Raw genomic sequence first — 27250 nt, 5'->3', positions numbered from 1 at the left:
GTCAAAGACACACCCGCCGAGACCAGGGGTGGGCAAACTTTTTGACTGGCGGGTCGAATTTGGTTCTAAATTTCTCACCCGGGGGCCGAACCAGGAGCAGATGGATGTAGAGTTTGTGTGAAGTAATAGAAATGAGATGTAAAGGTCATTGTATAAAAGGTTTGTACTTTTAGTAGGTAGCAGGGCTGTGGACTTGGACTCGAGGACTCTGACTCAGTCGGACTCGGTCATTTTTGCCGGACTCAGTGCTGATTTTGACCGAGTCCACCGAGTCCGACAATAAAAAAAATACGTTCAATTTTATTTTCATCATGCTGCTGAGAATGCGCGTAGGAATACTGTCCACAGCCCTGCTTACTTTTGTGTAGGACTGGACAAGCTAGGTTATTTATCACAGGTTGCATTCCAACATAAGCATAAAACTAATCTAGCTAGGTTATTTATTACAGGTTGCATTCCAACATAATCATACGATAAAGATAACCTGCTCGGAGTCTTTTTGTTTGACCAACCCTATGTAACGTTGCATCGGGGCTTGATAAATTTTTATCTTTTCATATCGATTTAAATTTTTATAATCCAAAACCTGCTTCATCTCTTCATCTAGAGAATACTTGGATGTATCGCGAATGGTTGGGGCAGGTCGATTTAGTCTCTCGAGCTGATAAGGGGAGATCGGGTACATTTTCTGCGCCGTTTTCAAACTCATTTTAGTACTTGTTCATAAAACCACTTACGACGCTTCCCAGAACAGGTGCGAATGCGGCTAGTAAAGGCAATATAAAACCACCTTTCTGAACTAACACATCTCTTTTCTTCTTCAAAGTATTTTTCTTATCAGCCAAAAAGCGGATATTTTTCTTTTGCTTTTTAAGTTTCTTGTAGAGTTTTGATTTTAGGGGCACATGTCCTTTAAGAAGATTTAGAGCAATCTCACACGATGCTTTCACTAAACTAGTAGGACCTCTGTTAGGTTCAGATTCAGCACAAGGATCAGCAGACAAAAACCAGTGAGACAGAATGTTGATCTTTTCTCGCGAGGAGTGCATCCAGACTTACAGCAATCCAAAATACACTAAAGGTCATGGTTACACCCCTCTCTTTTTATTAAGGAATGCCCTACCTACAATGTGAGACTAGCCCCTGATAGGTGGGGGGGAAAGCGTGGGCTAGTCTCGAGAGTGAAGAAACGAGATTCTATGTGAAACTAGAAGTCGCGGACAGGATCCCATGAGAAACGAAAAGTGAATGTTATGGGAAACAAAGTAGTCAGGAGAAAAGAGTGCATAGACAAAATGACATGTGCAGACATCAACAACTTTCTTGGATTCCCAGATGTGTAGAAGGTCAGGAAGCTCCAGACAGCATCGTTCGACTTGCTGTGGACTGGGTGATGTCTGCAAGAAAAAACAGCAAGCATTCTGCGCAATAACTTTATTAATAAGTACTCATTAGGGAACGCATGATAACATATATATACAATTTATCTAACAATTCCCCCCTGTATTATCATAAGTTCCCGGCGAACAACTCATCACCCATATGGCCACTTCAAAAAGATTTTCAGCCGAGGGATCACACTTCGCAAGAACTAACTTACACACGGGAGGAAACTGAGTCATAATCGGCAAAGCTAGGGTTAAGAAACAAACCGGACAGGTTTACCACAAAAGAGTCGTCGACCGGGTCGTCACTAGAGAAGGAACCCGCGTCGATCGAAAGGTCATCCCTTTGGACCAACGGGAAAGTCTCAGCTGGTGGAGAGATAGCAGTTGTAATTAGCCTGTTAATTAGGGATCGGAGACAAGGGATACAACAACATCCACACAGGGTCAAAATGGCAGAGAAAACGGCTATGGAGACCAGGGCAGAGGAAACCAGGGTGCGGTACTTTCCGAACACGTTCAACCAGTCGGTCCAAACCTCTGTGTTCACCCCACTGTGCTCCTTCATCTTCCCGTTCAAGGTCCTCAGGCCCTCAAGGGCCTGGGACAGGCTTCCGCCGGCTGCAGTATTATTCGGAATAAACGTGCAACATTGCTCACCGAACATGGCGCAGACACCGCCCTCCTTTGAGAGTAGCATGTCAAGGGCCATTCGATTCTGGAAAGCCATGAGGGAAGTAGCGGCCAGTTGGGAGTGGACCGCCCTGAAACCCGCCTCGGACCAGTTTCCAAGCCTCTGCACGTTGTAATGGACGTAGTTAATCCTGTCAACATTTTTGTTAATAGTACACCACCAACACAGGGCGGATTCAAAACCAGCTGCTATCTGATTCACCAGCTTATACTCATCCGGTACTCCTCTAGGAACACCAATGGCGTCAATGTAAGTTGGATTAGCCGCGCCCCGCCATTCGGCGCTTCGTTTTGTTCTCGGCCAGAATACGGGAACCACGGACTTAGCAAAAGATGTCAGATCATAAGAGGACATCGGTATCAAATGAACGGGCAGCAATAGGGTTACCAAAGCGCAAATTCCGGAGCTGTCGAAAGGCAACCTATCATAAAGTTTGTTACTATTACACCAAAACCAAACATCACTACGAGCAATGGGCAAAAAAGGGGCAGTGACATTGGTCACGGACCCACACCATAGAGGAGGCAGGGCGCCGAGCTTCCCACCGGTACCAGGTAATCTAAGACATGTAAAATTACCCTTAGCTACATCGGACGAAAAAAGGGGTTTATATTTTGTCATAGAGGCAACAGGGTAAACCTTATCCCATTTAAAACAATCATGAGCGGGTGAAATGGACAGGCTTAACATTAAAGTAACAGCACACTTAGGACCTATATTCGCAGGTATGATTTTCAAAAGAGGTCTTGGACCCATGCATGCAACGCAACTGGCGCCAGCCATCTTTGCGGCCTGCTCAGCCATAAGAAGCCAGTTGTTAGTATGACCGCTTATCCCTGTGGAGGCCACAAAATAGCTATCTACATCAGTGAGGAGCGTACTTGTGATTTTTGCTCCTGCTGACAGGGTGTATTTATTTGTAACCGGACGGTCTGCGACCGACATTGTTCTATTAAGGCAAATAGCAATAGGAAAGCGAGGATCGATTCCAGAGGACCAAGCCCACAGTTGAAAACCCCAACAAGAAGTGTTAAACAAGGTGGCATTTGAAGGAAGAATTTGACCATCAGCGAGTGTAAGAGACAAAAGGAGGCTTTTGCCCTGATTTTTCAAAGTCACTCGTTTAGCAAAGAACACAGCCTCTTCACTGGAACCAGAGAGCGGGGTGACCATTTCGAAACCTTTCAAACTCTTCATAGGTAAAATAATAGAAGAAGATGTATTAGGAGCCACAGTAAACATTAATGACTTATTGTAAGTCCAAGACAAAAGCCATGGTACACAGGTTGGAACACGGACGGCACCTGGAACACAAACAACATGATCAAAAGGGGATTTAGTGTCGCGCTTATGTCTAGCAATTTCTCCCCATGAGCCATATTGATTAGAATTAGCGTTAGCAGTCGCCTGAGAGAATAATGTTCGAGGCTCATGGTACTCTACCCCTCCAAATAAAATAACCCCTGAAAAAAACACAATGGTAACACAAACCAGCAAAAGCAACCAAAAACACATGGCAGACTTAGCGCAGGCCACAGCCTGATTAAAGCACACACCAAATGACTCTCTAATGCTCATGTTTTTTGGATCTCCTCAGAGTCAACACCCTGAGCTTCGGGTTGGTGTCTTGGAAATTGGCTTCTGCTAGCTTTCGTGTCAACCCTGGATCTTGGCACCAGGACCAGACTTTGCTCACCTTCCGTACTTTAGGTTGGGTCTGCAGAGATCACCTTTTTACAATGAGATAAATGAATCCACGTGTTGCGTTCGGCTATTTTCAAAGCATTTGGTGTCGTGAGTAGTACCAAAAAAGGACCTTCCCACTTGGGTGAATGCCAATTCTTCCTCTTGATACTCTTGATCAAGACCCAGTCTCCCGGTACCACTTTGGGGTCTTCCTGCGGAGAAATGGGTTCATCATCAGTGTTATTGGTTAGATTCTTTTGACGTTCCAACATTTTTCTCATGTAATCAGCTAACGTGGCTTCCTCGGGGATCTCCCATGTGTTCTTGAACTGAGGAAGCCTGTAAGGCCTTCCAAACATTGTTTCATAGGGAGTTAGCCCTGTTGTACTTGTAATATTTATGTACATTTTGACCAGGTCTAAGCACTGAGTCCATGGTCGTTTGGTTTCCTCCATACATTTTTTTAATCTGTTTTTTATAGTAGCGTTAAAACGTTCAACAAGGCCAGCTGACTGTGGTCTGTAGGAACAATGGTTCTTTAGATTTATGTGGAACATTCTCCCAATGTTATGCACTATTTGATTTACAAAATGTGGACCATTGTCGCTGTAAATTGTTTCCGGAATGCCGTATCTTGGAATGATGTCTTTGCATAAGGCCTTTGCCACTGTGAGTGCATCAGCATGTTTGGTAGGAAATGTTTCTACCCATTTAGAAAATGCGTCTATTATGACCAAACAATATTCTTTCCCTTCACATTTATGTAATTGGATATAATCCATATGTATTGTCTGAAATGGATACAATGGAGTCGGGAATTTCCCTCTCCGAGGTCTTAAATTGCCTTGTGGGTTATGTTTAGCACAGATCAAACACGCTCTGCAAAACTGTTTTGAAAAAGCTGTAAAGCCGTACGTTGTATAAATAGCTTCAACTTGTTTCACCATACCCCCCGTCGAGACATGGGTGACCCCATGACTCGAAATAGCAGCCCATTTGAACAAGTTACGAGGCAAGACAGGCTTGCCCAAAGGTCACACAAAATGACCAACAGCGTTTTTAGTTGCACCCCGTTTTTCCCAAGAGAGCCGTTCCTGGGAGGGGCTCTGAGATTGCATGTCAAGCAACACATCAGGGGGGATGTGTGTCATCGAATCATGAGCCGTGAGAGACGAGAGGACATGGAGCAGGCCTTCTGCAGCGGCCTTCGCGGATTTGTCAGCAAAAGCATTACCGAGAGAAACAGGATCAGAGCACGCAGTGTGAGCAGCACATTTGCAAACTGCTATCTTTAAAGGCAGCTGGACCGCGTCCAAAAGTTGAGTCAGCAATGTGGAATGGGTGACGGGCTTCCCTGCAGAAGTTATCATGCCACGGTTGCTCCACTGCTGAGCGAACACGTGTACTGTAGCAAAAGCATACTGACTATCAGTCCAGATAGTGACGGATTTGTTTGCAAACAATTTGCAGGCCCCAGTCAAAGCAATGAGCTCAGCGGCCTGTGCAGACATATTGGATGGCAGTCTAGCAGCCTCCAAAACCATGTCGGCAGTAACAATGGCATACCCAGTAAGGGTCACACCAGATTCATTTTTCTTAGAAGACCCATCAACAAAAACCACATGACCATCTGGCAGAGGCGTATCTTCCAAATCAGGCCGAGCCTTAGCAACTTGTTGGGCAGCATCGACACAATCATGGAATTCGCCGTCGCCAGGAAGGGGAATGAGAGTGGCAGGATTGAGTGTCGTGCATCTTTCAACGGTCAGATGTGGCTGAGACAGCAACGTAGCCATGCAAGAAAGATGACGCGCAGGCGACAGGAAGGTCATACTAGTCTGCAGCAAAAGAGCTGAGACAGCATGAGGAACTTTCAGCGTCAAAGGATGAAACAACACAACACCAGCACTGCTCTCCACAGCCATGGAGGCCGCCACCACGGCCCTCACGCACGGAGGGAGAGCACATGCAACACTGTCTAATTTAGAGGAATAAAAAGCAATAGGTCGCAACCTTGAGCCATGTGATTGGAGCAAAACGGAGGTCATGTAATGACCTTTGCAGTCAACAGTTTGGACAAATACCTTTTCATAGTTGGGCAAGGCTAGAGTGGAGCTGGAGACCAAAGTCTGTTTGATCAAAACAAAAGCATCCTCAGCTTCAGGAGTCCATTTTAAGTGAGTGGACATCGAGATGTCCTCCACATACATCAATTTGGACAGAGGAGCAACAATTTGGGCATAATCCAGTATCCAGCTTCTACAATAACCCGTGAGACCCAAAAAAGACATCATTTGCTTCTTTGTTAGCGGTTTAGGAGCTTGTAAAATAGAGGCCTTCCTGCTCTCAATTATGGATCGACCTTGGGAACTCAGATTGTGGCCTAGATACTTAATTTCAGCGGACCACAGTTGAAGCTTGTTCTTGCTGACCTTGTGGCCTTCACCTGCCAAGTGATGCAGCACAGCAAGCGTGTCTTTCTGGCAAGAGGCCAAATCAGGAGACGCTATCAAAATGTCATCAACATAGAGCAAGATTTGACTTCCCATCGGCGGGACAAATTTAGCCATGCTGGCTGCCATCACCTGTGAGTAAATTGTCGGGCTTTCGCAATACCCCTGTGGCAACCTCGTAAAGGTGTACCTGGAGCAAGCATATGTAAACGCAAACCAAAATTGACTTTCTTCCGCAATAGGGACAGAGAAAAAAGCATTGCTAATGTCAATCACTGTGAAGAATTTCGCATCAGGTGTCAATGAATTTAATAAGGTATGCGGGTCAGGGACACAAGGTGCCCTCTGAATAACCGCATTGTTTACAGCTTGCAAGTCTTGCACCAGTCTCCACCCAACAGAAGGGAGTGCCTTCTTCACAGGGAAAATTGGAGTATTGCAAGGAGAATCCGGGCAAGGAACAATGACACCTGCTTTTAATAAATCAGAAATAACAGGCGCGATCCCCTGTAAGGCATCAGATTTTAAAGGATATTGCCTCACACAAGGGCGGTATTCAGTTTTAGGTCTTATGACAACAGGAAGCGCACCTTTCACTAAACCAACGTCAGAAGGACCCGTAGACCAAAGATGACTCGGGACCTCAGCGAGGACGTGCTCGTCATCTGACGTCAGCACAAAATCTCAAAATGAGGGTGTTTGCTCAACACCAGGATCAGCATGGATTCCACTAATGAATGACAAATTTCGAGCCATATTTTGTTTGAAAAGCTTGGTGGAAGGACTATAAAAGGAGTCAGAATCAACCTGAGTCCAGTCAGAAGCTGCCAAGGCATCACCAGCCATAAATCCCAAACATTGCCACGCCGCGGTGTGAGGCCTGTAGAGTGAGATGTGGAGCGGAGTGGGAGACATGTGCAATCTTTGAACAGCAGGGGGAGCCGTTTGTATAACCACACAAGCACGGCTTTCACCATCATGCAGAAGGAAAGATGCCGTCAAAGTGGCAGGTGTAGCAGCCTCAAGCATGTTCTCGTAGTTGTGATCAGGACCAGGTGTGTCTTTATGCCACATAGTTAGGTGCAGTTTATCGGCCTCCATTGCCTGTTCAGGGCAACGCAAAAGAGTGGCCACTCGGGCCAAAAGAGGGGAACCAAATTCCATCACTTCCGCATCAGCCAAATCCAATGAATAAAAATAGTAGCAGTGAAATTGACCAAAAATCTGTAACTGGTGTCGCCTTTTGACAACAATTTGACCGTCAAGAGACACAAGGGAAAGCCCAAGGGCAGTGAGAGCATCTCTACCTAGCAAATTAATAGGGCAACTGGGCATCAGCAAAATGGGAATGCAACAACTTCCCCCTTCCAGGTCCCGTATCCAAACTGGTCGAGACTGGGGAACTGGGGTTGCCAGCCCATTTGCTGCTCTCACCCAAAAGGATTTACCGTTTGGTTGCACACCTGCAGGTATGTCACGACATGTGGTCACACATGCCCCTGAGTCACACAAAAAGGTTATTGGAGTCCCGTTTACCATTAGAGTTATTACTGGCTTCTCAATATTGTTCATTAACAAATCTTGAATGTTCAAATCGACATCAACAGGGGGAGCTGTTGACAAGACAGTTGTTCCAACTGTATTTTGATCTTTGTCTAGTCATAAGGGAGGTCTACTCCCGCCCTTGTAATTACCTGGGCAGTTTCTTGCTATATGGCCTCTCTTCCCACATGACCAGCAAATAGGTTCAGAATTGTACCGCTTTGACTGACCTGAAGCGGGCTGGTCATTTGTTCCGTAATTGGGAGAATCACGACTGTACCCCCCGCTACCTCTGCCACGGAATTTGTTACGACCACGCCCCCCTAGGCCGAAGGTCCTATTTTGATAGAACACTTCAGACTGCCCTCCTTCAACAAAAAACACGGTGTCTTTTTTCCCCTTATCTTTTGCTCTTTTCGAATTGACAACTTTTTCGGCGTGTATTGCATGATCAATGAACTGTGGCAAGGTAGATGTCGGGAAAGTGATCATATGTTTAGTGATCCAGGTTTGGATTGCTGGATGCGAATTTGCATGCAGAGCATTTTTGAGTTGTTGGTCATAAACATCAGTTCCATGCTCCAAGCCACTATTGGCTTTGAACACTCTTTCGAGCCTGTGTCTAAAGTCTTCAAACAACTCATCTGCTTTTTGTTTGGTTCGGCCAATGTCTGTGTAATTTGCTCTACGTTCGAATTTAATTTTTATCCTGCCCAATAGGCGGTCAATTTCTGTCTGCAATGGCACCCCGTTACATTCCAATGGACGGCCCCGGGAATCAAAAGGATCCCAGGTGCCTTTAACGCTTGCCCAATGTTTGGTTAAGGATGCCATGAAAACCTGCTGTACTTCATCGCCTCTCAAATTATACGAAGCAATGAGTTGTTTCACGTCAGTACAGTATTGATCAACATCTTCAGTGGGCAACGCTATACCCTCAATTGCCGATTTTATATCAGCACTGGTCCATGTTCTGTACACTAAAATTGTGGGTCCTCCATCATCATGAGGATTTGCCACTTCAATCATCGGGTATGCGTCAGCCGAATGATCCAACTTAGCACGGCTCCGCGTCAACATACCACGAGCACGGCCCCGCGCCAACATACCACGAGCAGAAGCACTATACTCAGGAGGATGATCTGTGTTTGGTAATTTGGGGTATAAAGACGGAAAAGTTGGTTCGCCTCGGCGTGCCGCAATCTCCGCCTTGACAATTTGATCATTTTTTTCATCCTCATTCATCGCATTGTCAGCCTCGGCCCTCAAGCGGGTCCGAGCTGACACTGTCTCATCATCCTCCTGCCTGTGCAACAGCAAGTTCTTTTTTATCTTTTCTTCGTCTTCCTTATCTCTCAATTTTTCTCTTATCTGCCCACATTTTCTCTTTTCCGCTTCTAATTCCCATTGTACTATCAGATGATACCCGTCTCTATTCTTCTTTACACCACATTTAGCATCAATTGCTTGCTTTAGGTTATTCAACGAATTCGTTTTCAGCTGACCATCAAATTTGTAATCAGTTATCCATTTATCAAGATATCTTACATTTTCGGGGTCGCCTTCTTCCATCAATTTCCAATCTTTGCATTTTAATTCATGTCGGGGTAGCGGTCTTTGTTTGCTATTCGCTGTCCCCATGGTTTATTTTCTAAATTTCAGTTTTGACTTTATTCACAGGACAGTGTTTAAATGTTCGATGTGTGGAGGAAACGGAGAATCTCTGCTTTCGTCCACACAAAGCCACGGTTTACAGTCCCGTGTATTTTACACAAAGGAGAGCTCAAAGGAGATCACTCTCAGTCAAATCACACACACACACACACACACACACACACACACACACACACACAATGCGCACTCTTATCTTCCCACAGGCAAGCAGGGGAGTCCGCCCTCCCGTGGAACTTAACAAAATCTAAACTCTCTAACCTTCTTATTGTGTAAGAAAAACCCTATTTTTGCTTTTTCCCCAAAGCCGATATAAAACCTATCTTTTCACGAATCAAGAAGCCAAACCAGCTAAACCAGAGTTAAGAAAACACCACAGATGGCAGCAGAAAGCTAGGAAGGTTAACTAGGAGGCCCACGACACCTCAGCGGAATTTAACTGCTCCAAATTACCTGCACTTCTCTAGAAAACAGATGGGTCCGCTTTCCCATGGAATTTAACTGACTCATCAGTCAGGGGACTCCAACATCCCAGCAGAATTTACTGTTTCTAATTGCACTTGATAGGGTCTAGAATTGTCAAGGTTTTAAGTGACCTCTTGTCACTGCACTTTCATTACTTCAACAGAATCAAGATTCGTACTCACAGTCTGCTGGGCCTTCTCCTCGGATGATCTCGTCAACCACTCCGGTGTCCAGCCAACTGATCGAGTCAGCCCCGTGAAAAGGGTTTCTCAATATGCCTTGGCCAAGGACTTGTCCTGCGTCGAAAAGTCGGCCGGAACCAGAAATAGTCCTATCGAGATCCCGGACGAGCCCCCAAAAATCTGTTAGGTTCAGATTCAGCACAAGGATCAGCAGACAAAAACCAGTGAGACAGAATGTTGATCTTTTCTCGCGAGGAGTGCATCCAGACTTACAGCAATCCAAAATACACTAAAGGTCTTGGTTACACTCCTCTCTTTTTATTAAGGAATGCCCTACCTACAATGTGAGACTAGCCCCTGATAGGTGGGGGGGAAAGCGTGGGCTAGTCTCAAGAGTGAAGAAACGAGATTCTATGTGAAACTAGAAGTCGCGGACAGGATCCCATGAGAACCGAAAAGTGAATGTTATGGGAAACAAAGTAGTCATGAGAAAAGAGTGCATAGACAAAATGACATGTGCAGACATCAACAACTTTCTTGGATTCCCAGATGTGTAGAAAGTCAGGAAGCTCCAGACAGCATCGTTTGACTTGCTGTGGACTGGGGGATGTCTGCAAGAAAAAACAGCAAGCATTCTGCGCAATAACTTTATTAATAAGTACTTATTAGGGAACGCATGATAACATATATATACAATTTATCTAACAACCTCTGAGGAGTAAATGCTTACGTTTGGCCCGTTTGGATGTAAACAAAGACTTGAGTAACAGAGCATTTGTTTTTAAAAGCTTCGTCATCGTTTTATTGTTTGGGGATATAAAATACAGGCCACTGGTTATGCAGTACACCTGTACATAGTCTATATTGTTCTGGGCTCGTAGGTGTCAAATCTATCACTAAATACCCGTGCGGCTCCCTTGTAGCATCCTCAAAACACTCCAGGAAAAACTTCCGGTTGTTGGGAGAAATTTGATTCGCCAAAACATTTACTTGCAATTTATCGCGGGGGTTTTTGAACAAAATCAGATAATTACTGTTTAAACTAATAGTACGGCTGAATTTGCCCTGACGGAATACATTCTGTGTTAGCATTATAACGCTTAAATCTTTATGATGTCTATACTATTGGGTGAATATTCGAACCACTTCCGAATTATCCGAAGCTTGGAAGATGATGTCATCCAGAACCAATAACGCTGCTGCTGTGGCGAGAGCAACATCTCGTCATCAAAAGATTCAGGCTCCCTTAATAAAAATGATGTCTTTATTCAGGTTTCTGAGCTCATCGTACATTGGTTGATATGAAGTATAAACCCAGACAATATTATCAGATTTTTTTCTCATAACATGTTCAGGATTTTCCAATACATTTTTTACAAAGAAAGTCTTGCCACAGCCTGAAGACCCTGCTCCTAAAGATGAAAAAGGAAGTTCTAATCTAGGGTCAAATTCAATCTGGTTAAAAGCCATTTCCACACACACACACACGCACGCACGCAGGGATAGAGAAATATCTATAGCCAAACAGTTCAGTGGTGCCTCGTCCCAACAGCCTTCTTTTATCATACACCACACGAAGCCGCTTGGAAAATGACGTGTTTCTGAGATGAAACCCTCTCTTATCGTAAACAATGTTGTGTTGAGGGGCGTATAGCACATCTGAGGTTGCACCTGATGTGTCGATGTACCCTTGAACCAAATTGAGCATGCTATCGAGATTGATGCTCTGACCGCTTTCGTGAGTTTGCGTGAGTCCCTTCACCTTCATGACGGTGTGACCTGTCTCCCGCATCCTGTAAGCATATGTTTTTGGCCCTGCTTAGACAAATACTAAAATGCTGTCATTCGAAAGCTCATCTGTCAAATCACCCAGATAATCCCCTAAAGGGAGAACACTTGCGCCCGGTTTCACCGTGTACACAAGGCTGTCTGTAAAATTTCTAAACAGCTGTACATTTTTAGACGTGCATAGGCTGTTGTGAAACACGCTGCAGCCACGTTTGATGTTTTTGACGCAGGTATCTCATTGTTTATGTTGAAACAATACTGTACAATCGAAAGCTTTTCGCTGATAAAGTGGAAGAATTTCACATCGTACAGACCTGAAAACAGAAGTTCAAAAATTCCTCAGATTTTGTCATAATTTTTGTGTTTGTCATGTTCTCACGCTGTGCGAGTTTCCCCCATGGATTGTCAAGACAGAGTTTTCAAACCTGTCTTTTTCCCTGGTTTACAGCAATTTTGGAAGGGTCTAGTTGGATACCCTGATGAATTGCGTACCCTTCTATGTATCTTTCTCGATCGGCCTGATTGACCACGTGAGCTGGATAACCTGAAGATTCCTGTTCGCACGTAATCACGGAAAATTGTGTCACTCGCCCTTGTGTAATGCCATACTTCTGTAATATCTGCAACTGTGTAGCCGAGATCAAGTGCCTTAACAAATTCAGGGGTTGTCCAAACACCTGTTAACGACCTTTGCTCATCATTATGTGTACACGCCATCTGGTGGTTGTTACGCTCGGCGCATGTACGACACAGTCTGAAGATGAGTTTACCTTTAGCTGTTTTGAAGGGTAAAACAGGAAAATACAAACCACGGGGTGGGTTGACTGTGGCGCTGATGAAACCGAAATACAACCTGGGGTCTTTCAAATCACCGTGGATAATCGTTGGATGACCGATGGGGTAGGTGCCTGTACTATTGATGAAAGGGTATAATGACGTCACATCAATATACAACACGCGCTCGTTAGGTTCTGCCGTGTATCTTAAAATGAATGCGTTTGTTCGACCCCCATAAAGGGCCTGCCTCGGCTTGAGCGGTGTAGGAAATTTGGCTTTCTTTCAGGAATTCCTTCACCTCTATGTTCAACTTTTTCATTTGCAGCCATTCGTGCTCCCACAAGGTGCACATCCTGTTTAAGCTGTAGTTCCTGAATTTTCTTTTGGGTGTTATCCAACCTCTCCTGAAAGGGGCATTTTGTTGTCGGACATACTTTAGAGAGGTCGTAGCATTCTGCGCAGCCGTGGTGATAACAACCAAAATATTCAAACACTATTTTTACGCCCCGAATTTCAGAATACCCGTCTACCGTGTAGTTATCTATCTTAACCTCGCCCCCGTTCAATGCATGCCTAATATCCATCCATCCATTTTCTGAACCGCTTAGTCCCCACTGGGGTCGCGGGCGTGCTGGAGCCTATCCCAGCCGTCATCGGGCAGTAGGCGGGGGACACCCTGAACTGGTTGCCAGCCAATCGCAGGGCACACAGAGACAGACAACCAATCGCACTCACACTCACACCTAGGGACAATTTGGAGTCTTCAATCGGCCTACCAAGCATGTTTTTGGAATGTGGGAGGAAACCGGAGTGCCCGGAGAAAACCCACGCGGGCCCGGGGAGAACATGCAAACTCCACACAGGGAGGGCTGGAGGTGGAATCGAACCCGCACCCTCCTAACTGTGAGGCGGACGTGCTACCCAGTGCGCCACCGAGCCGCCGCATGCCTAATATTTATAATATATTAATATTTTGGCTGTGCATGATCCATTGCATGTACTGAATAGAGTCATGCTAAAAAGCTTTGTACTGACGCATATAGTTGTCTGAAGGTGTAACGGCTAGTGTTTGAGGGGTTAGAAAATTAGTGCGAAAAACTTTCATGCACGCAGAGGCTATTGTCACAGCTTTGAATAGGTCTGTTCCGGTGGCCTCAAAAAACTCACCCCTGAATTTCTCACACCCCTGCATTAACAGGTCAACGTCATTCTCGCCGTAGGCTATCGCCTGTTTAGCAAAACTGCTTCTTTGCAGTGACGTGCGGTGAGGGTTGGGGTTGGTGAGGCACTGACTCAGAGTCAGATTTACAAACGTACTGTATGACGCTGAGGCACTGACTCACAAGTCAGATTTACAAGCATACATGGTTGTTATCCCATTCTTGATTAAATGTAATAACATTTTAAACACACCACTGTACATTTAAACACACCACTGCAGTATTCTTACCTTTACTTGTAAATGAAGTCCATTCTCCTGTCCTTCTGGACGAAGATCTCGATGACTTTGTTATTGTTTTTCTTCTTCTTAATTTACTCTCGCATTTACTCGTGTCGTGATTAACGAGTCGTGAACAATTAGCCGCAGGCTCACTATCGCCCCATCTTTGTGGCACAGGTACTGGCTGCCTCAAGACAAGCACTTTTTCCCGCTGACTGCAAGCACGCGCCGTTTGCACGCGCTCACTGCAGTGTGTGTGTGAGTGGTGCACACTCTCACACGCACGCCCTGAGAGGCACTACCTGTCACTGCCGCAGCCTCCATGATTCTCGTCTCCCGTTGTTGTTTGAACAAGAAGTACGTATTTTGACTATGAAAATGATCCGAATGTATTGGAAACACACCAAAATTGCATTAAAATCATAGACCACAGGACAGATATATTATGTTTTATTATATTATTCATTTTTTAACAACTTATGGTGACAGCTGAGGAAACCATGTTGAGCCCTTTACGGCCCCTGGTGGCAAGGTGAGGCACTGCCTCACCTGCCTCCTATGAGTGCACGTCCCTGCTTCTTTGGCATACCATTCATCAAACTTGGCTCGTTGAGGGGGTGACATTCGCTCGATATCGTAGTACGTAGGGTCAGGGTGACACCCCACGTAGTTTAGATGCTCTAAAGAGCTGAATTTGTGTGGGAAATAACCCTTTGATTTGTCTTCAAACCCCAGGGCCTTGGGCATCGCACTTAGAGGCATCGTCAGGAATGAGAGCGAGTCTATGAATCGAGATTTTGTGTTTAAATCGACAAAAGACAGAACTTTACTCCCCTGCTTCAGAATGTCAAGTTTGAGACCTAATTCAAGCATTCTCCTTATCAAGATGTATGAATCAAAACCTGTTAGGGTTTTCCATGTTATCTTTATCGTAGGATTATGTTGGAATGTAGACTATAATGATTAACCAATCTTGTCTTGCTCTCACAACGCAGTAAAATAAAGTGGTTGCATTCTCTGCTTGATTGACCAGCTGCAGAGGAAGCAATCAAAGTTGTTCTGTTTCCCACAACATCGTAAAACACCCCCTGCTCTGATTTGACCAGAGGCCGGGGGTTCACCAAACCTGTCCACTCTCACCCCCACTCTGTTTCTCCTAATAAATATGCCCTTGCAGGAGGGAGAGTTTTAGACCTCCATTCGAACATCGCTGCACGCACAGCGACGAATGGACTCTCCACCTGCAGGTGTCTAAAAGGACTTACTTGTCTCCCGTGTGGTTCTTGCAAAATAAGTTGGAGTGAGCGAATCTCTAACATTTTGGTGCCGAAACCCGGGATCCCTCATACCCGCTATCTGTCTGACGAAGAAGGACATGCTGCATTGTCGACAAGACAGCGTCCATTAGGAGGACCTGGAGAAGAAAGTCCTGGGAAGAGAATTCTTTGCTGGGCCAGCATCTTAGGTCTGCCTTCGTATGACAGAGGTGGATTGACGGGATCCGGCAGTGCAACGAACCAGGGGACAAGTAAGTTAAAGGCCTGAAGTTGTGTGATTGTGTTGTTGTTGTGAAACGTGTAAAAAGGTAGAAGTCCACAGGAAAAACTAAGTTTTGTGGAAGGAGGGGGTGTTGTAGAGTCCCCCTCTGGATGAGGTGTCTCTTTTGGAGCAGTGGTTCTCAAACTGTTTTAAAATCTCAGTGGATCATTATTTGACGACCACTGTTCTAAAGAGTACAACTTCGCGTTGGCAGGGCTGGGGACAAGGACTGTTGTCTTTAGTTCCCAGGGAAGGTGGGGGGTGTTGTAGAGTCCCCTCACTGGATGAAGCAGCTCCTTTTTTTTTTAAAAGGAGGACTTTGCGTTGGCAGGGCTGGGGACAAGGACTGTTGTCTTTAGTTCCCAGGGAAGGTGGGGGGTGTTGTAGAGTCCCCTCACTGGATGAAGCAGCTCCTTTTTTTTTTTTAAAAAAAAGGAGGACTTCGCGTTGGCAGGGCTGGGGACAAGGACTGTTGTCTTTAGTTCCCAGGGAAGGTGGGGGGTGTTGTAGAGTCCCCTCACTGGATGAAGCAGCTCCTTTTTTTTAAAAGGAGGACTTCGCGTAGGCAGGGATAACTTGTGTGATTGAGTGTGTGACTGGTAGGATAAATTGACTAAATAGCAGTTCTAGCGTTTATCCACGGCAATAAAACAGGCTAGTAATCTGTTGAAAGGTCATTTTAAACCTGCATTGAGGATCCTCAAAGGAAAAAAATTTGAAAATAAAAAATTGTAAAACCTTAAACTACTAAAATTAAGATGGGAAATAAGAACGGTAAATCTCTTGCTCTGCTCTTCTTTGCGATGAGAAGTTCATGGCGAGTAGATTTCTTAATTGTATGCAATACATGCTGAAGTGGAAGAAGCTGTATGGAATACAAGGAAATTTGAAATGTGGAAGAAGTTGTAGAAGTGCTAGAGTGTGGTTGAAATCTTCACAAAGAGATGAGAACGAATTCGAGAGACAAAAGCTAGAAAGATGAAAACTGATGAGGTCAAGTGTTTGTCAGATCAGGAGACAATAAGGCCCCTGTGAGCAGGTGCAAGGCCGCAGCTCAAGCCGCGGCTCAAGCAAAGGGGCAAGAGGAGCTTCCGCTCCTATGCAAATCATGTATCAAAATTTAAAAGATCTGAAACCTCTCCCATATGACAGCAAAACATGTCATTGTCAGGTTAGCAAAAATCTTTTTAGATTGTTAGAGCTCCTGTCCATACAAGAAGTATGACAATGCTGTTTGTATGCCCAATTACAAATGACTAGAGATCAAATTGTGTTACACTAAAGTTAAAACATGCAAATCAAGTGGTAAAGAAATACAACTTGCTTCTAGAAGATAAATAAATAAAATTAGAATGTGCTGTCCTCGTGTGCATGGGAGGGACCAGCTCATGATCGACCACAGGAAATGGCCAGCCTGTGACGAATCATTGGTGCTGGGACCTACCTTCCGCACGCGAGAGCTGTGCATGTGTGTGCGTATGTGTTAAATTGACGAAGATTGGCTAAACTTTTAGTATAAAGAAATTTGCTAGACTGTTGTCTATTCAATTTACACTGCAGAACAGAAACAATTTTGACAGACAAAAATGAGAGGAAAAGAGAGAAATCTGTTTGCGAGCAGAAACTAATCCACACTAGTGCATGGGTCGAGCCCACATGAGAAATTCAAAGAAGAAAAAAAAAACAAAAAAAACGACAGAACATGCTTTCAGGAATTGGAAGACGCTAAATTGTGAATTTAATATTTTGCAATGCTTCATTTAATAGGAATAATTGATTGGTTGTGTTATAAAATTATGCAAAATTCTAAATGCAAGCTAAATCTGAGAGATTGAGTTCTTCAAATTTAAAAACAAAGAAAAAAATTCAGATTAATTTGCCAGTTGTTTGTTTTAGTTTTTGTTTCTTTTGAATTGGTGGATTGTTCTACCAGGTTGAAGTCGTTGGCGACTACTATAGAAAATTAGTAGAGCGACTTTGATGAAAGAGTGATTTTGAGCAGGTTGAATGCTAAAAAGAAAACGTAGCTTTTGGATTGATAATTGACTAGAGAAAAAACTGGAGAACCAGTAACACATGTAGAAGATGTGTGAACTGAGAAATTAAGAAGCGTTTTGGAAAGAAAGTCAAATTAAATGATGATGAAATCATATGTAGTAATACAACACTTTACTACATATGGATTCTCTAAATCATACAATTGAGTAAAATAAAACATACATTTTGATTTGTATTCAAGTTTCTAAGATTCTTGTGATAAACAATGAGAAAACGATTGAAAAGTAACTAAAGAAACTACAAGAAAGTGAAAATGTCTAATCATTTGCTAGCTGAGTCGCTCCCCATTCGGGGAGGCCATCCATTTACTTGCTAAGCTAGTTGTGAAAACAGTCCAATTGCCACGAAAAGTAGCTATATGCACGTGTGCAGTACACACACACACGAGACTGATGAGGTGTCAAGAGGTAACAAGCTTGTAGACAGAACCACAAAGCTGCAGCGCAAAGGACACTTCAAATTGTATATACACAAGAAGCAGATTAAATCACTGAAACATTTTTAAAGATGTGCAGCGACAAAGTCCATAGAGTGAAATTCAATTATGGACGAAAAAAGGGGCAAGATTAGAGAATGGCATCTATAAATGACCTACCCTACCAAAGAACCTATGCAAATGGGCAGCAATATTGGGCCATGGTGCGTGTCACATGGCTCAAGAGGAGGGATAGTGGGGCAGGTCAGTCAGCTTTATACAACTTTGATTCATATTCAAAACATTTTCAAAACAAAACAAACATTTTTTTTTGTAGAGCTTGTTTTAACAAAAACAAAAACACTGAATGCCTTCAATTTAAAAGATCAATTTGACCTTTGCAGGATGATCTGCTGTGTCGGATCTGGACTGCCATGAAAGTATGATGTTTATACGTGTAGTTTGTCAACAACCGCTGTAGATGTTAAAGAATGGGATGAATATCTAGAATAAATGTGGATAATTTGTTTCAGGTAACTAACTATAAGAGTAACTGAAAAAAGAAACAATTGATTGTCATATGTATGGATTTGCGACCGATTATTTATGTTGTACCATTGCCATTGACCAAAGATTGTGTGAAATCTGTCACGTCTACTGGATTGTGAAATGTGTGACAGAGCATTCTATATAATATCCATTGAGAGAAAAAAGAAAGAAAAAAAAAAAAAAAAAAAAAGAAGCCATTGCTTTCAGAGAATGTAGTCAAGCGAAATTGTATATACATCAATGTGCCAAGATCTGGGAAAAAGCTGGTAAAAACCAAAATATCTTTAAATTTGGGAGGCGACGATGATTTGACCGAAATTGATGTAATTGGAGTCCCTAGAGGAGTTCCTGATTAATAAGAATTGAATGACCAAATTGCAGCTGCTGCTGGTGAACGATGAACAAGAGCGTAGACAGGGTAAATTACATCCATTACAACATGCAGAAATTGGGCAAACGGACACAAGCGGGGCTCGAGGCAGTGCATGAACAACTAGCCACGCCTTCCCTAATGCCGATCCAGAACCACAATGCTCATGATATGTTGTTGTCTGAGAAAGGAGGCGTCTGCGCAATGTTTGGAGAACAATGCTGCACCTTCATCCCCAACAACACCGCCCCTGATGGGAGCCTGACGGATTGCAGGCCTGCGATCCCTCAAAACGTGGATGAAAGAGCACTACAAGTGGATGACGGCTTTTGGGAAGTATAACGCCATTGTGTCCTCAATTTTACCATCAGTTGCAGTATTGCTGCTATGCTCACCTTGTATGGATGTTGCATACCGTGTCTTCGTGCTCTGTTTAATCGTCTCGCCACTACAGTAATATCGCCCATGGAGGACGAGATTGCTCAGATATACCTAATGTCTGAGCGGCAACATGATGATGTTGATGGCAAAATTCCTGCATCTGTGTTACCAGACTTTTCCCAGATTCGTGGGATTCTGAATGATGACATCGCAACGTTTATCCTTTGGTGTAAACATATTTGTCCTCATGAATGTGATCCGACGACTGAGGGTCGAGAAAAGGGGTTGTTTATGGTGATGTGTGAATTTGGGCAAATATGTGATAAACAGTGGGGAAATGTCAGGATAATTAGTTTTGTAGAAGCGCTGGCCGGCCTGAGCCGGAGGTCTCATACCTTCGCACAAGGCCAACACATCTGCCAGGTTTTAGGGAGTTCTTATACTCCCTTCCTTGTCTTAACTGTGAGAGGCCCTCACTAGTTATTGACAGGACACCTTTGTTCCTTGTTTAGCTAAAGGGAAGTTCTTTATTATACCTTGTAGTTTCTATTTATGAATTGTTGTTGACCGGGACAGTTTTTAAGTTATCCCATATTTACTCAATGTTTGGTTAAGTAGACTTCATGCAAGTTATCTCACATCTACTTAACGTTTGTTGGAGTGTATGCACAAGAGGTATCTGATGATTTACTCATCATTATTATTGTGTGAAACGTAGCAAGAAAGTCTAGAGCATTGTTTTACAGGGACACGGCATGGATATCAACACCGTGCTGTCACAGTCAAGGATGCCGACCCTTACCGCCCTGGACTTGCGGACGGTGCCTGTGATCAGCTATTCTGGGCAAATCTCAATGTGACTGTTAAAGGACGAACAATACCGCAAGTGGCCTACACAGAGAGACCAGCTGGAGTGAATTACACATGTTACATCCAAGGTAACAAGACCCACGTCTGCATTAATGACGACTGCTCTCCAGGAGGAAACTGGATGGGAGCTTTGGACATCACCGATGAGTGTCAAGATAAGAGAGCCATTTCAGGTGGTGAGGGCTCTCCGACCAACATGGCTACACCATCGAACGGAACATACTTCATACAGAATGGCTGGTGGCTTTGTGGTCACAAGGTTTATCCGATGCTGCCCGCCAACTGGACAGGAGTGTGTGCGCCAGTGTGGGTGACGGACCACACCTACAGGATACGACATCATCAGTTGACAGGAGCACACAACTCTTCTGGACGTCGACGCAGGGCAGTTGCAACCTTTGACCCTCACGACCCTGTCTGGGGTGCAAACGTTCCAGACGACCATAAAGTATGGTCCGTCGGAGACAAAGTTGTCCTTGCGCTCTTTCCTCAGATTGGGGTTAGGAAACTATCGCTCTTCATCGAGACACTGAACTATCGTTTTCAATCCTTTGTGAATCTCTCACTCCAAATCGACGATGGACAAAATAGAGAGATTCAGGCTATTAGACTGATGGTCTTGCAAAACAGGATGGTTCTGGACTTGTTGACGGCAACACAAGGTGGTGTGTGCCACATCATTGGGACTTCCTGTTGCACATACATATCAGGAGAAAATGACACCACATCAACGACGCCATGAATTCGCTGAAGAACTTACAGCAGGCCATGTCTAATGACAAGGTCCCACATCACTTTGATTTCTTTTCGTGGCTATTCTCTGGCAACTGGTGGCAGCTGCTGTTGAAATTGCTGTCTCCTGTGCTTGTTGTGCTGGTGGTGTTGTGCTTGTTTACGACCTGCGTTATCCCATGTTTGAAGTCTGCTGTGACGAACTTTGTGTCCTCTACTGTAGCCCAAGTTCATATACAACTTCTTAGAGATGACGGATGTGATGACGATAATGAAGCGTGAATTGCGTAGATGCTGTTCTGTTGAGCATGTTTTACAGAAACTTGATGATTTGACCATCGAAAATGCTTCGCAAGTGATGGATACAATGATGTACTGTTTCTGTGTTTTTCTTTGTATTTTTTATTGATAGCATTCTGGTCGCCTAAGGCAGAGGGACCGTGTGAGAATCTTCCTGCTAATAACATCTGGCCAGCAGGTTTTTCGCTTACACAATAAGTTTGATCTGGGGTATTAAGGTAATACCTCATCTTCACTGGAAAGTGTTGCTATCATTGTTTGTTGTTTTTTATTTTTACTATTCTTCTTTCTTCATTATACATATATATATGTGTGTTTTTTACTTGTCTTTGTTGTTTGGGGTGACAATCATATGATAAAACAGGAGGGAGATGTTAGGGTTTTCCAGGTTATCTTTATCGTAGGATTATGTTGGAATGTAGACTATAATGATTAACCAATCTTGTCTTGCTCTCACAACACAGTAAAATAAAGTGGTTGTATTCTCTGCTTGATTGACCAGCTGCAGAGGAAGCAATCAAAGTTGTTCTGTTTCCCACAACATCGTAAAACACCCCCTGCTCTGATTTGACCAGAGGCCGGGGGTTCACCAAACCTATCCACTCTCACCCCCACTCTGTTTCTCCTAATAAATATGCCCTTGCAGGAGGGAGAGTTTTAGACCTCCATTCGAACATCGCTGCACGCACAGCGACGAATGGACTCTCCACCTGCAGGTGTCTAAAAGGACTTACTTGTCTCCCGTGTGGTTCTTGCAAAATAAGTTGGAGTGAGCGAATCTTTAACAAAACCTCTCGCATTATGTGCAACAAATGTAGTTTGTTTAAACCGTGGGTTTCGAAAAAATCTGAGAAATTCATCAACACAATCATTTTTTGTATGAAGTGCAGTTGCTCACACGATTCGTCGCTCGAAACTCTTTATGTTTGGCAAAGCATTCCTCATTACGGCAAGTTTTGTTACAATCGGGGCAGATAACACGTTTAATCCGCCGTAGCAATGTCTGCAAAAGAACGCGTGACCAACGAATGCCTCTATAGCTTTCACGCCGTACTAATGACCCTCGAGGTGTAAGACAAATAAAGTGTTGTTGTCTGTTTTGGGATAATGTGTGTCGAAAAAAGTCAAGGGGCGACAGTCCTCTTTTCGGTACATTACAGTTATTTTCCGTTTGAGAACTTTCTCAAATTTATGGACATCCCCCAGACTCACAGGTGTTTGACAATTCAACCCCACACTCTCATATAAAAGCCGTGCCTGTCTTGTGGCGTGTTTTGTTGTTAGTGTGTCATTCAGCAGGTAGGTTAGTGAGAGAGCAATGATTGTTGACTTTATTACGAGGTATGTGTAAGTGTCGTTTTTTCAACCTCAAAATTTCTCTGTTGGTACTGTTCACCAACCTACGACACATTCCACCGCGCAATGGAGTGACCATTTGTACAATAAGCTCTAAGCTCTCATCAGCCAGAAGCTCTGCATTTGATTGGGCTAAACCAGGGGTGGGCAAACTTTTTGACTTGCGGGCCGAATTGGGTTCTAAATTTTGACCGCGGGGCCGAACCAGGAGCAGATGGATGTAGCGTTTGTGTGAAGTAATATAAACGACCTGTAAAGGTCATTGCATAAAAGGTTTTGGCCTTTAGTAGGTAGTAAAGCATGGATATTCAAAAAAAGTTTTTGGAAAACAAATGCATTTATTAACAGCATTAAAAAAAAAAATCCCTAAAAAACTGCTATCAGCGATTTTCATAAAATACGATACTGTTATTATGAATAACAGTCTCCATCACTTCAGTGCCTGCAGGTCAGATTAATGAAAGATGTTTATCTTATGAGATCACATCAAACGGCAAACATTCTGACCTGTCACGTCTCGTCCCCAACTGCTCCAATATGTGTCTGTTGTCTTGGTTTCTGTCTGTGTGCTCGCCCCTCCCCTCCTGTGTGCCCATGATCAGTGTGATTGTTCCCACCTGCCTCTCGTTACCTGTCGTGTATAAAAGTCCTGTCTGCCCCTCACTCCCTGTCGGATCATTGGTTGTTGTCGTTCGGTGTTGTCGTACTGTCTTGATGCCGTCATGTCCTGCTGTCTTCTTGTTTCATGTCCCGGTCAGTCTGTCAAGTTATTGTTTGTTAAGTCATGTCAGTTTGCCTTTTGAGTTGCTTCAATAAACCCTGGTCCAAGCTGCACTTGGTCGTCCTGCTCCATGCTACACCCGACCGTGACAGAATGATCCGACCACTACAACGACCAGCGCTTGGACCCCCCTCCACCACCAGCTTCCACTGCGACGCCCGATCCACGTCTGAGCAGGTTCCATCGCCGTGGGCTCCACAGCTGCCGTCGAACTTGCTCCCGCGACTCCGAACCCGCGGCCGCCATCGGAGTGCTTCTGGCGCCAGCGGCTTTGCGGCCGCGATCGGACTCTGGTGCCGTGACGCCGGACCCACGGCCGCCGTTGGAGTGCCTCCCGGCGTCATCAGACTCACGGCCGCCATCGGGCTCCACCCCAGCGTCGCAGGACCCGCGAACGTCAGCAGACATCCAAGCCAGCTACGTCGGACCCGCGATCGTCCCTGGCTCCACTCCCACTGCTGCGGCGCGTGATGGCTCTTGCCACCGCGCACAGCCCCGCCTTCCGAATGCCACCGATCGCGGTACGGACTGTCAGAGTTGCCGCCGATCGAGGTACAGACTTCCAGAATCGCCGCCAATTACTGTACGGACTTCCAGAGTCGCCATCCGAATGCATTCTATGTTTGGGTTGCCGCCCGAGTGCGGTTCATGTTTGTGTTTCCGCCGATTGCGGTTCTGTCCCCAAGTCGCCGCCCGAGCGCGGTTCCGTTCCCCAGGTCGCCTCCCGAGTGCGGTACTGTCTCCCAAGTCACCGCCCGAGTGCGGTTCTGTCCCCGAAGTCGCCGCCCGAGTGCGGTTCTGTCCCCGAAGTCGCCGCCCGAGTGCGGTTCTGTCCCCGAAATCGCCGCCAGAGTGCGGTTCTGTCCCCTAAGTCGCCGCCGGAGTGCGGTTCTGTCCCCTAGGTCGCCGCCCGAGCGCGGTTCTGTCCCCGAAGTCGCCGCCCGAGTGCGGTTCTGTCCCCGAAGTCGCCGCTCGAGTGCGGTTCTGTTCCCCAAGTCGCCGCCCGAGTGCGGTTCGGTTCCCCAAGTCGCCGCCCGAGTGCGGTTCGGTTCCTCAAGTCGCCGCCCGAGTGCGGTGCGGTTCGGTTCCCCAAGTCGCCGCCCGAGTGCGGTTCGGGTCCCCAAGTCGCCGCCCGAGTGCGGTGCGGTTCGGTTCCCCAAGTCGCCGCCCGTGTGCGGTTCGGTTCCCCAAATCGCCGCTCGAGTGCGGTTTGGTTCCCCTAGTTTTTTTTTGGGGACGTCGGGAGCCGTCCCTTGTGGGGGGGGTTCTGTCACGTCTCGTCCCCAACTGCTCCAGTATGTGTCTGTTGTCTTGGTTTCTGTCTGTGTGCTCGCCCCTCCCCTCCTGTGTGCCCATGATCAGTGTGATTGTTCCCACCTGCCTCTTGTTACCTGTCGTGTATAAAAGTCCTGTCTGCCCCTCACTCCCTGTCGGATCATTGGTTGTTGTCGTTCGGTGTTGTCGTACTGTCTTGATGCCGTCATGTCCTGCTGTCTTCTTGTTTCATGTCCCGGTCAGTCTGTCAAGTTATTGTTTGTTAAGTCATGTCAGTTTGCCTTTTGAGTTGCTTCAATAAACCCTGGTCCAAGCTGCACTTGGTCGTCGTGCTCCATGCTACACCCGACCGTGACATGACCAAATATATCATCTTGAAGAATCGGTGAAAGCATACATCCAAATAAAGTAATCAAAACCGCAACACGGTGAGGGGTATCTGAAAATCAGAGCAGAGTTTTAACTCACAAACACCTGGTAACAGAGGTGAGGAAACGGGAAACACTTCCTTAAAGTAAGCCTTAAGAACTTTACAGGTTAAGATTAGTCACAAACAGGTGGTGCATCAATGTCCTTGAGCATCCTGCATTGTTTGAAAATGAGAATGGTCGCTAGTTTCAATCCCTGCTATTTGTACAGCTCATATTCAAAATGCATTTTTTTACAACAAACATGAAAGCCTCCCCTTCATTTTCAGTGGGAACAGTGTTGTTGGTCTCCCTTTTTTTGCTAGTGTGTCATAGTCTGGAGTAAAATTTGTTGTGGCAATTCTTAGGAGAGATCCGATGTGTTGGTCCGTTTACCTAGATCTGTGACGGGTTGATGTTGATGTTCATGTGGCTGAACGTCACGTCGCGTACGTCGAGCCAAATTGGCCACTCTTTTTAAACACTCGGCACTCAGTGTCCACCTTGCTTTTCCTTGGGCGACTCATTTTAATGGAAGGATTCCAGGGGAAGGTTTGTGGGTGGCTTTAGCGTAAAACTGTATCCGAAAGCTCGGCGCGCAAATTACAAGAATGCTGTCGTCACAGCCCACGCTCTAAATTCGGCACTGATACAAATAGAGCGCGAGTGAGCTGTTTCCGAACAACTGAGTACGTACACGCACTTGTGAGTGTGCACCGAGCTTTCTGACACGGCTTCCGGTAGTAAATGCGCAGGCGAGTGGTTTCCCATCTACTGGGGAAACACAGTCATTGCAGGCAAAATGACCCCAAAAAAAGTTTAATAATACAATTTATTTAGGGTTGGCGAGCCGGATTAAACGGTCCCGTGGGCCGGATGTGGCCCGCGGGCCGTAGTTTGCCCATACCTGGGCTAAACGCTCAAGCATGTCTGATACACTATCTCTGATAGAGTTTATGTCACTTGTTTGCTGGTAGATGTGAGCTCTATCATTACCACTCACTAACTCAGTTTGAATCACATCACCTTGTTGTGCTCAGCTAACCATCTCTTGCAAAACATCACCTATTTTATCTTCAATCTGGAGGTAAAAGGTTGCAAAATCATTGATGTTGGCTTGCGATGGTATATTTAACTGCCGCCTTACCTCGACATTATTGAAATGCGGTCTATTGACTACAACAGAACCGCCACGCTGATCAGTTATTACAGAACCGCTGTTAGATTGTTGGGGCATGTGTTGAAATGCTGGTGTGCTGTCATCAATAACATCTATTTCGTGATCAATTATAACAGAGCAGTTGTTAGGCTGGAATGCCAGTGGAATGTCATCAATAACAGCCGGCGTTGAATCGACAGGCTTAACGGTCAACGGGTCAACCAGAGGCTGCGTATTTAGATTTTGGATCATGTTTAGCAATTGAACAGGAATATCAGGACTGATACCCACTGCTATCATTAGCTTGGTTGTTTAATTCTGCTATCATGTTTAGCAATTGTGACGGGATCTGTGTAGGACTCTGTCTACCTTCACTCAGACTTTGATTGTTCAGTTCATTTATGACGACTTGTAAATGGGTAAGAATAGCAGGACTGACAGGGCTTTCTCCCTCCAACAAAGCAGTGTTCACATTGTTGAGCAAATCTGCTATTTGGCTCGTAGACGCATTGGTTGATAGCAAATCATTGTTAACGCTTGACAAATCTAGCTCAGGTGCATCTCTATGGTTTGTTTCACAAAATGGTTGCAAATCTATTTCGTCGATGTGTGTTAAGAAATCTGACTCTGCTGACATGAGGTTAGAATGATCCATTATATTTCTTTTTTTAAGAAAATCACAACAGAAACAACACAGAGTAGTAAAAAAAAACCAGACCTATCTTGATTCAGCCAAATCTGTCAGAATACGTATTAGCTTAAAACAGTCCTGTAACCGACTTTTGTAGATACAATTAGCACTGCACTTTACAGGATGTCTTCTATTCGTGTGGTGATGACTCTTGCGTGCCGGCTTAGGCCCCCTGGTGGCTGAGTGGCTCGTGCTGTAGAAGGATGACCCCCTCCTCCTCCTCCTTCTTCTTTGAACCCCTCGTCCTGTTTCACGACGCTTAACTGGAAGTAGATATAAAATT

At 45.0% G+C, this 27250-nt stretch overlaps 1 protein-coding gene across 8 annotated transcripts in view; it reads right to left on the bottom strand.

Annotated features, from left to right (window-relative positions):
• Positions 1 to 1023: 1023 nt before the first annotated feature.
• plppr3b (phospholipid phosphatase related 3b) overlaps positions 1024 to 27250 on the bottom strand; it is a 41255-nt gene continuing 15028 nt past the window's right edge. For all 8 annotated transcript variants that reach the window (XM_049730192.2, XM_049730185.2, XM_068652238.1 and 5 more), the window contains one exon: positions 1024 to 27230. The gene's annotated coding sequence lies outside the window, so the exon portion shown is untranslated. The remainder of the gene's footprint in view (positions 27231 to 27250) is intronic.

This window comes from Syngnathus scovelli, chromosome 10 (genome assembly GCF_024217435.2).
Source record: "Syngnathus scovelli strain Florida chromosome 10, RoL_Ssco_1.2, whole genome shotgun sequence".
Lineage (NCBI taxonomy): Eukaryota > Metazoa > Chordata > Actinopteri > Syngnathiformes > Syngnathidae > Syngnathus > Syngnathus scovelli.
The sequence above is the reverse complement of the archived record's forward strand: the minus strand, read 5'-3'. Positions and strand labels throughout refer to the sequence as shown.